Below are 13,741 nucleotides of genomic sequence, written 5' to 3' on the forward strand. Positions count from 1 at the left end.
TTATCCACACCCTGCAATGTGTGCCATGTTTTGCATGCTGTTTCTGAACCCTCTGACTTGCTGACCTTCTTTGGGCAAATACAGGTCTGATGTAACTTCCCATGAGTCTCATATGATCTAGCTTCCTTTTGATCCCATCAAAGCTGGTTTATGATGACTGGAGGGACTGCTGCAGAGCTCCCAAAGTTCACTTTCTCATCTGACCACTGTAGACCCTGACTGTCTGGAAAATCAAAACTGTCTCTAGAGAGAGTTTCTATGCTGTTGGAAAGTAGCAGAGTGGTAGCTATATATAAATTTTAATAAATGTCTTTCGAGCAGTATTAGGTGTTTATGGAATGTCTGTAACATGTACTTTAATAGAGTATTAAGAGTACCTTCAAGCAAGGGGGAAGATACTGCAATTTCTAATGAAGTGCTTATGGCTTTGCTGATTGCAGGAGTGTCTAGCTCCCTGTGCTATGAGACTACAGAGTTCCTGAAGAGATGGTCTTTAGCTTGGGTCTGCATGTTCAGGCTGATCTGGCTTAGTCTGAGACTATGGGCTGCTGAAATCTCACCTTCAATCTTGTAAGATTTGAGTAGAAATTGGCAGAAATCTTGCAGGAGTAACTTCCTTCTTCATGGATAGTTCTGTGTGCTTGGAATGAGATTTGTTAAGACAGGAGTCTGGTTTAGCCATGCTAGAATCAGGTCTGTCTTTCTTCTGAATTGAGGTCTAGATAAATTAAAACCAAGGAAGCATGATACTTGGTGTTGAGGGTTTAAATCCACACTGTTCATCTCTGAGTTTTCAAGAGCTTCAGATCTGAGAGTCAAATTTCAGGAAATCTTTGTTTAGGGAGAGACTGTTTAAAGAGTTGCAAGAGCCCAAGAAACCAGAGTTCTTTGTTCACAAGCCATGCATATTGCAGACAACAGCAACAGCAGCAATCCCTTTCCCCAGGAATGGCAAACAAGCTTAACCCTGAGTTGGAAAGACCATACTCTGGAGAGGTGAAAGGAAATTCAGTATCTGAGCTAAGTGTGTGCTGACTTCCTTGGAAGAAGGACTGCCAACTGTGCAAAGTTATGATGATGATGTGATGAGGACCCATCATTCACAGAGGCCTCCATGAGCCAACAACATTCATGGAGGACTGCAAAATAAACAGTCCCACAGGGTGGGGGGCATGAAGGCAGGCAGCAGGCCTTTGTTATTCTTATCCCTGCTGTACTTGGATGCCTCAGAGAGCTTCAAGGTAAAGCTTTGATGTTTGTCTTACAATGATCTGTTTCTCTGCATATTTTGAAAAATCTGGTTCCAGTGGTACTAAAACTTTGCTGTGACTGTGAACTTTTCCAATGCAAAATACTTGTTAAAATCTAACACGTGGCCAGACCAAACTCGAATAAGGATTGTACTATTCTGTAGATTCTATTTAAATTTTGGCTTTTTTTTTTTGAGCTCACAAATGTAATTTTCCATTGAAGTCTAATTATAGACTTAAAAGTAAAAGTCTTTCCTGTTTCATAAGAAAAATAGTGACCTTTACCAAGTCCAGTCTCTATTTTTGAAGTTAGACATTAAGGGATGTGTTGCTATTTGGCTTGGGTTTTCCTTCTTTCTTTTCAACAAGTGATTCTAAAACACCCTGTCATCTTTTCCAACCTGTTTGCTGAGCATTTCTGTTTGTCAGCCCAAGCTTCATCACGCTCTGATAAATGTTCCTGCCACACTGTTTATGTTCTCTATGTGCCTCTTTTTTGTCTCTCTTTGTGTGGGTCTTGCCTTTTTATTCTTGCGGTGTGCTCTTTGGCCCTGAATTGTGTTTGTCTTCGCCAGCCAGAGGTGGATGTTGCTTGGTACAACCACTTTTCCTGGGACCATAGAATTGTTTCGTTCGGAGAAGACCTTTAGGATCCTTGAGTCCAACTGTTATCTAACTCTACCAAGTCGCTGCTAAACCATATCCTTCGACACCACATCTGTGTGTCTTTTAACCATTTACTTGGGGAGCCTGTTCCTGTGTTTGAGAACACTTTCAGTGAAGCAGTTTCTTCTAATATCCAACCTAAACCTCCCTTAGGGCAGCTTGAGGCTATTTTACTTGCTACTAGGGATGTCAACACCCACCTGGCTCCACCCTCCCTTCAGGAAGTTCTAGAAAGTGAGAAGATCTCCCCTGAGCTTCCTTTTCTCCAGATAAACAAACCCATTTCCTTCAGCTGCTTCTCACAAGACTTCAGCTCTAGACCCTTCACCAGCTTTGTTGCCCTTCTCTGAACACACTCCAGCATCTCAAAGACTTTCTTGTACTGAGGGGCCCAAAATTCAACCCAGTACTCAGGGTGTGGCCTCACCAGTATAGGAGAACAATCACTTCCCTGGTCCAGGCCAGGATGCTGTTGGCTGTCTTGGCTGCCTGCACACACCCTGGCTTATATTCAGCTGCTGACACCCTCAGGTCCTTTCCCACCAGGCAGTTTCCAGCCACTGCCCTAAGCCTGGAACTTTCGTGGGGTTGTGACTCAAGTGCTGGACCTGGCACTTGGCCTTGTTGAACCTCATGCCATTGGCCCTGGCCCATTGATCCAGCCTGTTGAGGTGCCTCTGTGGAGCCTCTTTCCTTCAAGCTTTCTTTGCTGTTTGAAGAAATTTTCCTACGGTCACAACCAGGCAGCATTTTCTGAAAAAGGGAGGGTACTCTCTCTTCTCTTGATACTGGTATTGTCTTCTCAGTCAGTCATTTGGAGTTTGAGAGTGGAAATGTTGCTTTGTATGTACCTATTTCTAAAGCAGCTACCTGTGCTGTCCATCAGGTTAGTTCAGTGAAAGCCCTGGGACTTTAGTGCTGTAGGAACATAGTTTACTATCCTAAAGCTGTATTTAAACACATTTACATCAACCATTTTGTGTCTGAGTTCCTCTGTTGTACAGACTGAGATGTGAGTAGCAGTGCAATCAGGCAGAAGAACCTGCGTTTTCAATCTTTTCTCAGTCTGTGTGAGTCTTTTGTTGAAAGACTACCAAATGAAATGCCAGTATTCTGGGGAAAATGCTGTGTGCTACTACTGTTATTCATTATCTTTCCTAATGATGGTGTTTTTAACACAGATGCTGATTGACTTGTTGAAGGAGGTGCTCTCACTATCATTTGTGGAATACAGGTGAGTTCCTGAAAAGTCGTAGATGTCCTCCTTGAGCACTCCACTAACTTCAGCTTTCTGCAGGACTGGGCCTACAGTTTATTCCTGACAACCCAAATAATTGCTTGTTGAGACCCTACTTGTAGGTGATACTCTGTGGAAGAACCACTTGCTTTGCTTCTGAGGATCATTACAATTTTTTTCTCTTCAAGTTGTGTCCGATCAGTGTAAGAACTCAAAGCCTTTGGTGTAAAATGATTTCCATGAGTCCTTAATACACCAGATAAATTGTGTCAAAAGCAGCTATTTAAATGTTTCTGTAGCAAATACTAAATTTTTCAAGGAGGGTTTGTGTATGTGTTTTATTTTGTTCTTTTGTTCATATTTTCGTTGTATTTCTCTAGCTTAAATATTAGAGGCCAGATATCATACTTCTGTTGATACTGTCCATTTCTCTTTTTGGATCCATATGTTCGTAATGGCTCTTGGGAAATTAATTGGAAGCAAAATCCTTGATCATAGTTCTAGGAACTCGATAATTAAAGATTTGTTCCTTCTGACATAATATGGCTAGACAGGTACTTTTTCATTTGGGAACCTTGGATTCAGATCTTGAATTCATTATCCTGGTCAATAAAATACTTTATTTTAATGCCATAAGGTTTTGCCATTATTGAAAGGGAAAAAAATGGAAAAAATGCAGGTGAGGAGGCTAGAAAAAGAAGGCTGTGACACTTTCTTCTTAAAGAATTTATAAACACTGGTGCGAGTCTTAGCCAACATGAGGTATGTGAAATATTAGAGATGTTCCTTCTCTATCAAAGTTCCTTTTTTTTTCTCATATAAATTGTCTATATTTGGTTTCGAAATCCTCTATCCTGAAGGTAGCAAAGACTTGGAACCACATAGTCTGAGGAAGCTCTGTGGACCTCATTTTTACAGTGAAATGCGCAGTCTGATTTTTCAAAACAAAGGGTGTCAGATCAATCGTGAAGTCACGGAACAGTCTGAGGTTTAGTCATCATTCCTCTCATATCTTTGTGAGCGTAGGTGCTAGTTTGTAAAAATGAGTGAACGTCATTACAGATCGGGGTCTTCTACTCAGTCATGGGTTGCATCATTATATTATATTGTAGTGGTGCTGGGAGATTGGGATTCCCATGGGCTGGGCTCTGGACAGGCAGAGGGTGCGCCTGGTTTTTAAAGTGAGGACTTAGTATTTGTTTGCTTCAGCTCTCCCTGAGGAGGAGGTGAATATGCTGCTCAGGTCCCCCAGAGGTGCAGGTTTGGATGATTGCTGTTCTTAAAAGCAGTCTGGTCTCCCTGTGTTCTTCACTTGCCAATAACCTCTCAAGTTAACCTAACCAGATGGGTTATCCTGCAGACATGTTGAGCGTGACTTCTGAGGGCATGTGAATGAATTTGGCATGGGGGTGTGTGTGTGTTCATGTGTGCTAATCCTAAAATCGTGCTGAGAGAAACAGCATTATAGATTATCATAGAATCATGCAATTGTTTTGGTTGGAAAAGACTTAATATTATTGGGTCCAACCATGATCTAACTGCCAAGTCTGGTGCTAAACCTTGTCCCTCAGCACCACACCTCTGAATCTTTTAAACACCTTCAGAGATGGTGATTATATTCTCTTGTGTCCTTCCAGTGGATGTACTCATGTCTGATTTTGATTTGAGTAGGTGAATGACTCAATAGCCCATTAGCAAGCCTTTGACCTACTGTGTTCCTCATTTCCCTTTCCAGTTTTGACACTGGATAATTTATGTAGCAATTACACTTCAGTTGTAACTCAATTCCTGGTTTTGTTCCTTTAACAGAAATTAGTACTGAAAGGTATTGTAGTGATGGAGGGCTTAAAATAACCAACAAGCTGTTTTGTCTATTTAATATAAATTTTTTTCCAATATAGTGTTTTAATGACTGGGAGAACAGTTTTCAGACTTTCCAAATTTCAGTGATACCACTAAAGGACTGTGAAATGGAGAACTACCCTGTTCCCCCTCCCTATTCCACTCACAAAATAAAAAGTGTGTGTGGGGGGGAACAATGCTACTCCGAGTTATTTATCTTTATCTAGTTCCTCTGTCAGTAAGGGAATGAAGCGAAAAATTCAGAACAAAGTAGCTTAAAAAATCAAAGGATTAAAACCCCCATGTATGTGATCCTGATGAATTGGATGATTCAGAAGATGTTAACCAGAGCAACAGCTGTAATGGAAGGAGAGCCTGTAACAAACAGGTTTTCTGATTTATCGGGGTAATCAAGCATAGAAGTGGGCAGGCACTGGGTGGTACAGAATACCAGCATTTTTTTTGTGCTGCCTGAGAGATATATTTGAACCTCTAGGGAAGACTTGCCCCCTCCCCCCTAATTCCCCTGAAGACTTTTTTTTTTCTTCTCCTGAAAATGAAAGCAGGGAACAAGCATTTCCCTGGATTTCATTTTAAACCTTCCTAAGTTTAAAACAGTTTCTACTTGTTTATTGTCTGTGGGTAATGTAAACTACCCCCAACATGAGACTAATCCTGCTTTTGAAGGACTCCATTCCCTAACATAAGACAGGTAATTGAAGAGAAACTGTCAGATATACATCTAGAGATGTTGGGCTGCCTAAAGAAATGCAACAGATGGTTTTCAGTGTGGTGTAATTTGGTGGCAATTAACAGTCTTTGGATCGGAGACTTTTTAAGAAAAGAGCCACCCTACAATGAATTTTAAACCAATTTCTAATGCCATTTTCTTTGTCTGCTAGTGCAATGTCCTAATCCTATCTTTTGGATGTAAAATCAATGGAGACATGATGCAGACCAAGTTTAATGTGACTTAACTGTGTATGTGTTCCTAGAGATCATAGTCTGTGTTGCAAGCTTGCACACAGTGGGTCTTCAGGCTTCATGGTGATACTCCCTGAAATGCCTCAGGCAGTGTATTTGTTAAAAAAATAGTGAGTTTTGATATTTATCAGTCTGTGAGGTTTCTCATCGCAGATCTGTTTTCTTCTTTAGATCAAATCTGTGAAGAGCAGTCCTATGTAGCCTTGACTGTGCATTTTGAGCTTATGCATGTCTGGTTACATCATCTATTTCTTCCTCAGGATATTTCCCAAACTCCCGCCCAGCAGCATGAAATCCTCATCTTAGTTTCCATTGAGGTGATCTGAGTTCTATTCACATACCACCTTGCAAAGCTACCTCTGAGCCACACTAGCCAAAAGTAATCAATGTATGTAAGTTCCAGCCACTTGTGACTGGAAGAAAGAAAGCATTCAAGTTACATAGAATCACAGAATAATTTTAGTTGGAAAAGACCTTTAAGATCATCAAGTCCAACCATTCTCTAACTCTACCAAGTCTGGTGCTAAACCCTGTCCCTCAGCACATCTCTGCATTTTTTTGAGCACATCCAAGCATGAGGATTCAACTGCCTCCCTGGGGAGCATGCTGAAGTGTTTGAGAGTCCTTTTAATGAAGAGGTTTCTTCTAATATCCGACCTGAACCTCCCCTCAAACCTCTGTTTTCATCACTATCACTTTTTTTTTTTCTTAGTCTTTGGATCTTTCTCAGTAGCACTTTTGTCTGTTGTATGTTTGTTAAGAAAATATTATTCTTTACTTGTTGCAAGAAGAAAGTTCACTGCACACATGGGATAATATTTGTTTGATTTCCTCATGTGTCTCCTGAAGCCAGAGTGTGAAAATGTTGATATAGCCTCACAGGGAATCAGTCTTTTCTACTGTGTGTATACAGAACTGCCCAGTTTTACTTAAATTTTATAATTATCATTATTATTTTAGTATTATATGCCCCTTAGAACAGGGTTTAGTGGTGGTGTCCTTTATTGTTGTTTTTAACAAGGTGCATGGTGCTGTGGTCAATAATTTCTCTGCAAATGTTCCAACAAAGTTGTTACCAAGTGGTGAGTTTGCTGGGTGAGTTGAGTGCTGTTTCTCTTCCTCAACTGGATGCAAGTTCAAAACCGTTGTCTATTGTTAGCTTTTGCTATTTGCTTTTTCTACTGCTGGGTTTGCTGCAGTTATAGGTGTGAGATGAATTTTTCCCTTAGTGAAACAGTGCCTGAGGGTCCCATCACAGGCTGAGAAGCCATTCCATTAGCTGAACCCAGTATCTGTTCCAATGACAAACTTCTCATAAATAATATTGGAATAATACCACAGAGCATCCAAATAAGCAAAAGAAATAAAAAACAAATGAAGAAACCAGGCTGCCTTCAGTGCCATCAGGTGGAATAAATCTGGGCTTCAGTAAATATTTCCCCCGAGTTTGTGATTTCATAGCAGAGTGACTCCCCACAGAACCACCTGTTTGCCAGCTTTTTACCAGCCCCAAGCTACTCCTTTCTTCCCTGAGCCTCCCTAGAATTTTCCTGCTTGGAGCCCCCCAAGTCAAAGCCCCTGAAATTACTGTGGTTACCTGCCTGGTTAAAGCTCGTGTATCCCCCCTTCCCTCCCATGCTGATGTTAGCACTAGCTCTTTCCATCTCCTTGGCTACTCTGGTCAGCTGAGTCCACCTCTTTGTTCACCCCTCCCCACAGAAAGTCATTCCCTATCTTTGGGGGCATTGCTCTGGTAGCAATTTAGCAATTAGCTCTGGTAGCAATTTAAGAAAACCTGGAGGCCAGCTGGGACTTCCAAGGAAGAAAAATAAGATGTGTCTGAGAGAAAACAGGTGCACCACAGCCCTGGCTTTGGTGAGCTCTAACAATACATCTGATGGAGCAGCAAAAGCATTTTGGGTAACTTCAAGAAAAGCTGTCTCCTGCACTACATTATCATTAGTAATGGCACATTCCTGGTTTCAGTGAGTCTATCAAGGATGTTTATTTTAAGGAGAAAGGGCACAGTTTATTTTGCACAGAACATGTTTGGGAATGTTAGTCATGATGTGTCAGTGACAATCCAAAAGACCTGGTGCTGCCTTCTTTGCATATCACTGACTCCCCTGGCTCCCAGCAGTTCACATTCTTGGTATTGAAAGTGTCTCCCCCAGTGAAATGTTGATAATATTTTTAACAAAAAGAGCCTTCATATAATTGATATCTGCAAGAAACTAAGCTCCAAAGGCATGTTTTAACCTGTGTATTTTGTAAACACAACATGAAAAATTCACAGAGAATTTCTGTTACATCCTGAGGCAACTGCAAGTCTTTTCCAAAGTAAAGGCTTGGGGAGCTCTGCAGCATATAAGGAAGAGAAGGTGAACAAAGAGAAGCCAGATGGGAACATACAAGCAGCTCTTGCAATTAGTATGTCTTGTGCACCCAGCAAAAGTTATTTATTCTGCTATGGCTACAAGGCAGACTACCTCAGAGGCACAGTATGTGCTGTCAGAAGGTTTTATGCTGGCTTAGGGACTTCACCTTCCTAAACAGCAGAAGGTATGCTGACATGGGGTCTGTTACTAGCGCAGATGATAGCAGTCCCTGGAGTCCCACCAGTGTGTCAGCTACAGGATGTGCATTTTCCATGCCCTGAGCTGACCTTGGGTGTGCAAAACTTTGGCAAAGCTTTACAGTCTAGACATGGCCTAAGGCAAGTTGAATTTGCCAAATGTAGTGTTTAATGAAACAGCCAAATGAGTGTAATACACAGCAAGTTCAGTAAAGCCCCCAAGGGCTGGGGTCCTAGGAATGTGCTGTGATGTAGCAAAATAAGCCAGTGATCCTTTTCATCCACCTTCCTGGTGGGACTGAGCCTGGCTTCAGAGGGGATGCAGCAGGGAGAGGCTCACACCACAGGGAAACCTACAGACTTTATGTTCTCCTACGGTGTTTAATGGTGCCTCTCTGGAATAATCAGACACTGTCCTTGTGTTCTGGGCCCACAGAACAGCACTATCCTCAGTCTGTGATGACTTAAGAGGAAGGGCCACTCAATCCTGCTGTACACGAGATAGACAGTAAAGTGGTTCAGTGCAGAGGCAGGCAAAGGGCATGTGGTATCATGGAAAAGAGTTGTAGGGGCCAGGGGAGGTTGTGTTGGCAGAGAGATGGAAGTCTAGTGCAGAATGGCCATGTCCAGGTAAGTCCTACAGAGAGGTGGCTTGGTTGTGAATATACTCTCCTGCTACAAGCTCCTGGTATAGGATGTTTCATGTGGAATGCCAAAATGTGGACACCATAATTTGGCACAGCTGTGGAACAATCCAGTATGTAATTTTTTTTTTTTTGTTAGAAACATGCTTATTCTGAAAAGGGCATTTACTGGTTTGAACAGGTTTAATCTTGAGTAATTGAGGTACAGTAATAGCATGTTATTGAATTGCCCTAAAATGCTATGATATCATCATTACAAATTCTCTGTGTCTGCACAGATGAATGTGTCACATCAGACAGACCTATTGCCCTGTAATTCTCAACATTTCTGCAGGTGAAATATAAAGAAAAGTCTAACCTGGATTTCTAAAGAGTTCTGAAGGACAAGCAAAAACTTTATGGAAGGTGTTTTTCTTTGTGTCTTTTTTGGTTTGGTTGGTTTGGTTTGTTTTTAAAGGCAAATCCTTTTATGTTATCTGCTGTTCATCAGACCTGTGGTTCATGGATGAGGACCAGAACCCATTGATCTGTACACTACACTGGAGGGAAGGTCCTGAGCACTGGGTAAGGCTGTCCTGTGTTTAGTACCTGCTTGTAGATACACCACCTTTTAAATGTCTCCAAAAGTGACACTTGGTTGAGTTTTCTTTTACTTCTAGATAAAATTTCTTATTTCCTTTCACACAACCTTTGTTCTTCATGTTTGATTTAAATCACATATTAGAACCACTAGAAACATATGGTTTGAGAGACCTCCTGGATGTGCATCAGACCACACCCAGAAGGTTTGTCTGTCTTTTGCTGGCAGAAGTTTAAACTGGAAGGAGAACCTAATGGGAGTGCTGAGAATTGCAGGTCTAGAAACTGAGCTCTCTGAGCAAAATCTCTTTGAACATAAGAGAAATTAGTTCCATTTCATCAAGGAGATAAGAAAATAAACATGATCATTCCTTGGCTCTGAAATGCTTTTTATTCAACAAAGTAATCTGTGTTTAGAAAGACATTTAGAGCTTGCCTGCTTGGCAGTGGCTTGCTCTCTGACACTCATCTTTAGACTGTAAGAAATAATACACTAATACTGTTTGTTTTGTAGAATTTGGAAGTGTGTTGAGAGATGACACTGTGACATAAACCCAAGTTTAAGCCAGAAAGAAGCCCTGTGGAGTGGTAGCACAGCCCTGCAACAGGTCATGGTATACACTAAGGCAGGAAGGGAAGAAGACTGAAGTCTAAAGTGCTGCTTGTTTGCCTCCCACTTCTCCCATTTCTGCCCTGGGAGCACATCCTAAACCAGATCCCCTGCAGGTATGGAGGTCACACAGTTTATTTCTGTCACACTCATGTGGTCTGGCCAATAACAGGGGAGCATAAATCAGAAGCTTAATTTGAAACCAAAAATATATGGTGGCATTTTGTATTATGAGAGCATCTGAGGACCAGTTAGGATCAGGGTTTCATCTGTTACATGCTGAATCTGTTACAAATTGAACATGGTGTGTTGTTGATCCGCTGGGAACTTTCAAGCCAAGATGCAGCAAGCTGGAGGAGGAGAAGGGAGTGTGAAGAAGCTGAGCTGTTGGGTGGTCTGCATAATGCTAGAAAGAGATTAAAGGGTATATGCTAAAAACTGTCACTTTTAACTATTTAGGCAAGTAACTGAAAAATAAGACTTGGAACAGAGGAAAAGACCTTCTTTGTTTAACTAACGACATCTGAAAGATCTCAAGTTGATGTGGGGCTAAGGTGGGAGGAGGTAGGACAGGCAGGTGAGCGGATTAATACCATTGTTGCAACTTGCCCATGTAGTGTTTGTATTCTTTATTTCCTCAGCTATATTTATTTGGTGGGATATTGTTGATAAAAGCTTGGTCTGGAAAAATGAAATCAACTTATATGAAAAGGTTAGCTTCATGAGAACTGTGTCATTACGTGCCTCCACTGTTTTTCAGGGCTGGTGAGCTAGATGTGGAAGCATGACTGACCGCAGCTGTGACTGCAAAACCAACTGGAGAAGAAATGGAGAAATGCCTCATGATGGAGATGTAAGGTGGGGAGGAGAGAGAATTAGACTCATTTGTTGTGTAGTACAAAAACGTCTCTCTCCTTGTTACATCTAGTTATGATAGGCAATTTTGTTCTCTCCAGACATTCAGATGAAAACTCAGAAATGAAAAGTCAGAAAAGCAATTAAGTGATCAGTGCATGGATGCTACTGTTGTCTCCAGAATTAACAAAAAAAAAAAAAAGAAAAAGAATGCTTGATCAGAATCATAAATGTATAAATCTCTGGCTAATGATACTGTCCTTCAACCTGAGCACTTCTGGAACAGAAGAATAGTCAAAACCTTCCTGTCTCCTGGAAAGTCCATGGAGTTGGAGACAGTATCATGGAAACCTTGGTTAGGTATGTAGCATTCAGCAACTTCACAGATGAGCTTCCAGGAAACCTTTACAGCCTTTGTAATAAAAATAGCATTGGTATATGACTTTGTTTATGGTGGGGCCCTACAGAGAATTGTTTGGGTTTGGTCTGTAAAGTTTCTAGCCAGTTGGTCTTGCAAAGAACAAGAGTAATTTGGAGCCTTGCAGCATTTAAACTCTGCAAGAAGGAAATAATATTTTAAGATCAATCATATCTTGGGCCCAGCAAATTTGGCATTGCCTAGTGCTGCCAGAGGTTTTAATATTACTGAATTCAACAGTCTTTTCCATAAAATTCCAGAATCGTCTGGAACATTCCCTCTTATGTGAAATGAATGCTTGTCATCTGCCAGGTGATTAACAATGTTTTCTGAGATGTGAGGGTGTCTCAGGAGACCCTGATTTGTTTTGTTACTGTAATTTCCAGTAAAGATTTGGTCAAGACTTGACACTGCCTCAAATGATGCATTTTGCAGCTTTAAGGTAAAATTCAGACCTGCCAAAAGGTTCTTGATTGTTAGTTCTTCTGGCTGAAACAACCTAATTTTTCCACTGTTCTTTTTGTATATCTAGTTATGGATGACCATTTTATCTCTCTGGCTTCAGGAAAGACAAACACTGTATCGCTTCCTAAGTGTGAGGGGAGAAAAAAACCTACTAAAATATTAGTAAGAATTTTCAAAGGGTTACAAATTAATCAGATATTGTACAAATAAGCACTGAAAGTGTAAGTCCTAGTGAAAAGATTTGCGGCCTAAAAGAGACAAGCCGTTGGTTACATTCAAAGGAAAGGGTAGGGGTGGAGAAATAAATCATTTTGAGAAGGAATCTAAATTGAGAGGTCATTTGGCAGACAAAATGAAAGACCAGTCAAGCATAAGAGCAGCAGAATGGTCACAAAATAAAGTGAGGAAGAAGCAAATATAAGGAGAGTATTTGGAAGACCTTAGGAAATAAAAGTGGAAATGAAACCAAGGGTGTCTGGAACCTGTAAGGGAGATCAGAAAGACTGACAGCTAATAGTGTGACTTGGTTAGCAGTTTCTTGTAGAGTATCCCTGTGAAGTGACTAAGTGATCTTTGCAAGTTGTGAACCACTTTGTTAATGTGATGGGATGCTTAAGTGGCATTGGCTCTGTGCAGTCCTCACCCTTCTGGTTCATACAGTTCTGCAGAGAGTGTAGTTGTCCCAGGAGCACAATCAACAGCTGTGCCTGCAACCTTTTAGCTGTTAGTGTACTGGGTCCACTGAGTACTTGAGGTATTTTGCAGTGGAACTATTTTGATTTCAGTGTTGTTTATACCATACTCTCAAAATCACTTGGAAAAGGTTCTGAGCACAGGCATGTTCTGCTTATGTGGAATAGATCAGTGTGCATGAGAAGCAGTGGAAAGCTGAAGTCATTGCAAATGTGATGGGGGGTGTGGTGTGAACTGCAACAGTGTTTCACTGACCCAGAACCATCATCACCAGAAAAAACTACTAAACATATCACAGGATCACAGCATGTTGGGGGTTGGAAGTCCAGCCCCCCTGCTAAAGCAGGGTCACCCAGAGCAGGTTGCCCCGGATCACAGTAGCCAGGTGGGTTTGGAATTTCTCCAGAGAAGGAGACTCCACAGCCTCACAGCAAAGAAGTTTCTCCTCACATTCAAATGGAACCTCTTGGGTTCCAATTTGTGCCCATTGTGCCTTGTCCTATCACTGGGCACCACAGAACCTCATAGAACCATAGAACAGCTTCAGTTGGAAAGGACTTTAAAGATCATTTAGTTCCAACCCCCTGCCATGGGGTGGGACACCTCCCACTCAAAGGAATCACTTGAGGTTGCTCAAAGCCTCGTCCAGCCTGGCTTTGAACACTTTCAGGAATGAGGCATCCACAACTTCTGAGAGAGTCTGTACCCTTCCTCTTGCTCACTCCCCTTTAGCTATTGATCAGCACTGATAAGATAATCAAGTTAGTAAAATTAGTTACATCATTTAGTCACTTTTACCTTTTCACAGATGAAGTGCAGTTGAACAGATTTAAACAATTTATTAAAAAAGAAAGGCTTTTGGACTGAAGAACCATCAGGTGTATTTTAACATTGCTACTTTCTAAGCTGTCTAAGAGGAGGTT

Source organism: Indicator indicator, chromosome 17, assembly GCF_027791375.1.
Source record: "Indicator indicator isolate 239-I01 chromosome 17, UM_Iind_1.1, whole genome shotgun sequence".
Taxonomy (NCBI): Eukaryota; Metazoa; Chordata; class Aves; order Piciformes; family Indicatoridae; genus Indicator; species Indicator indicator.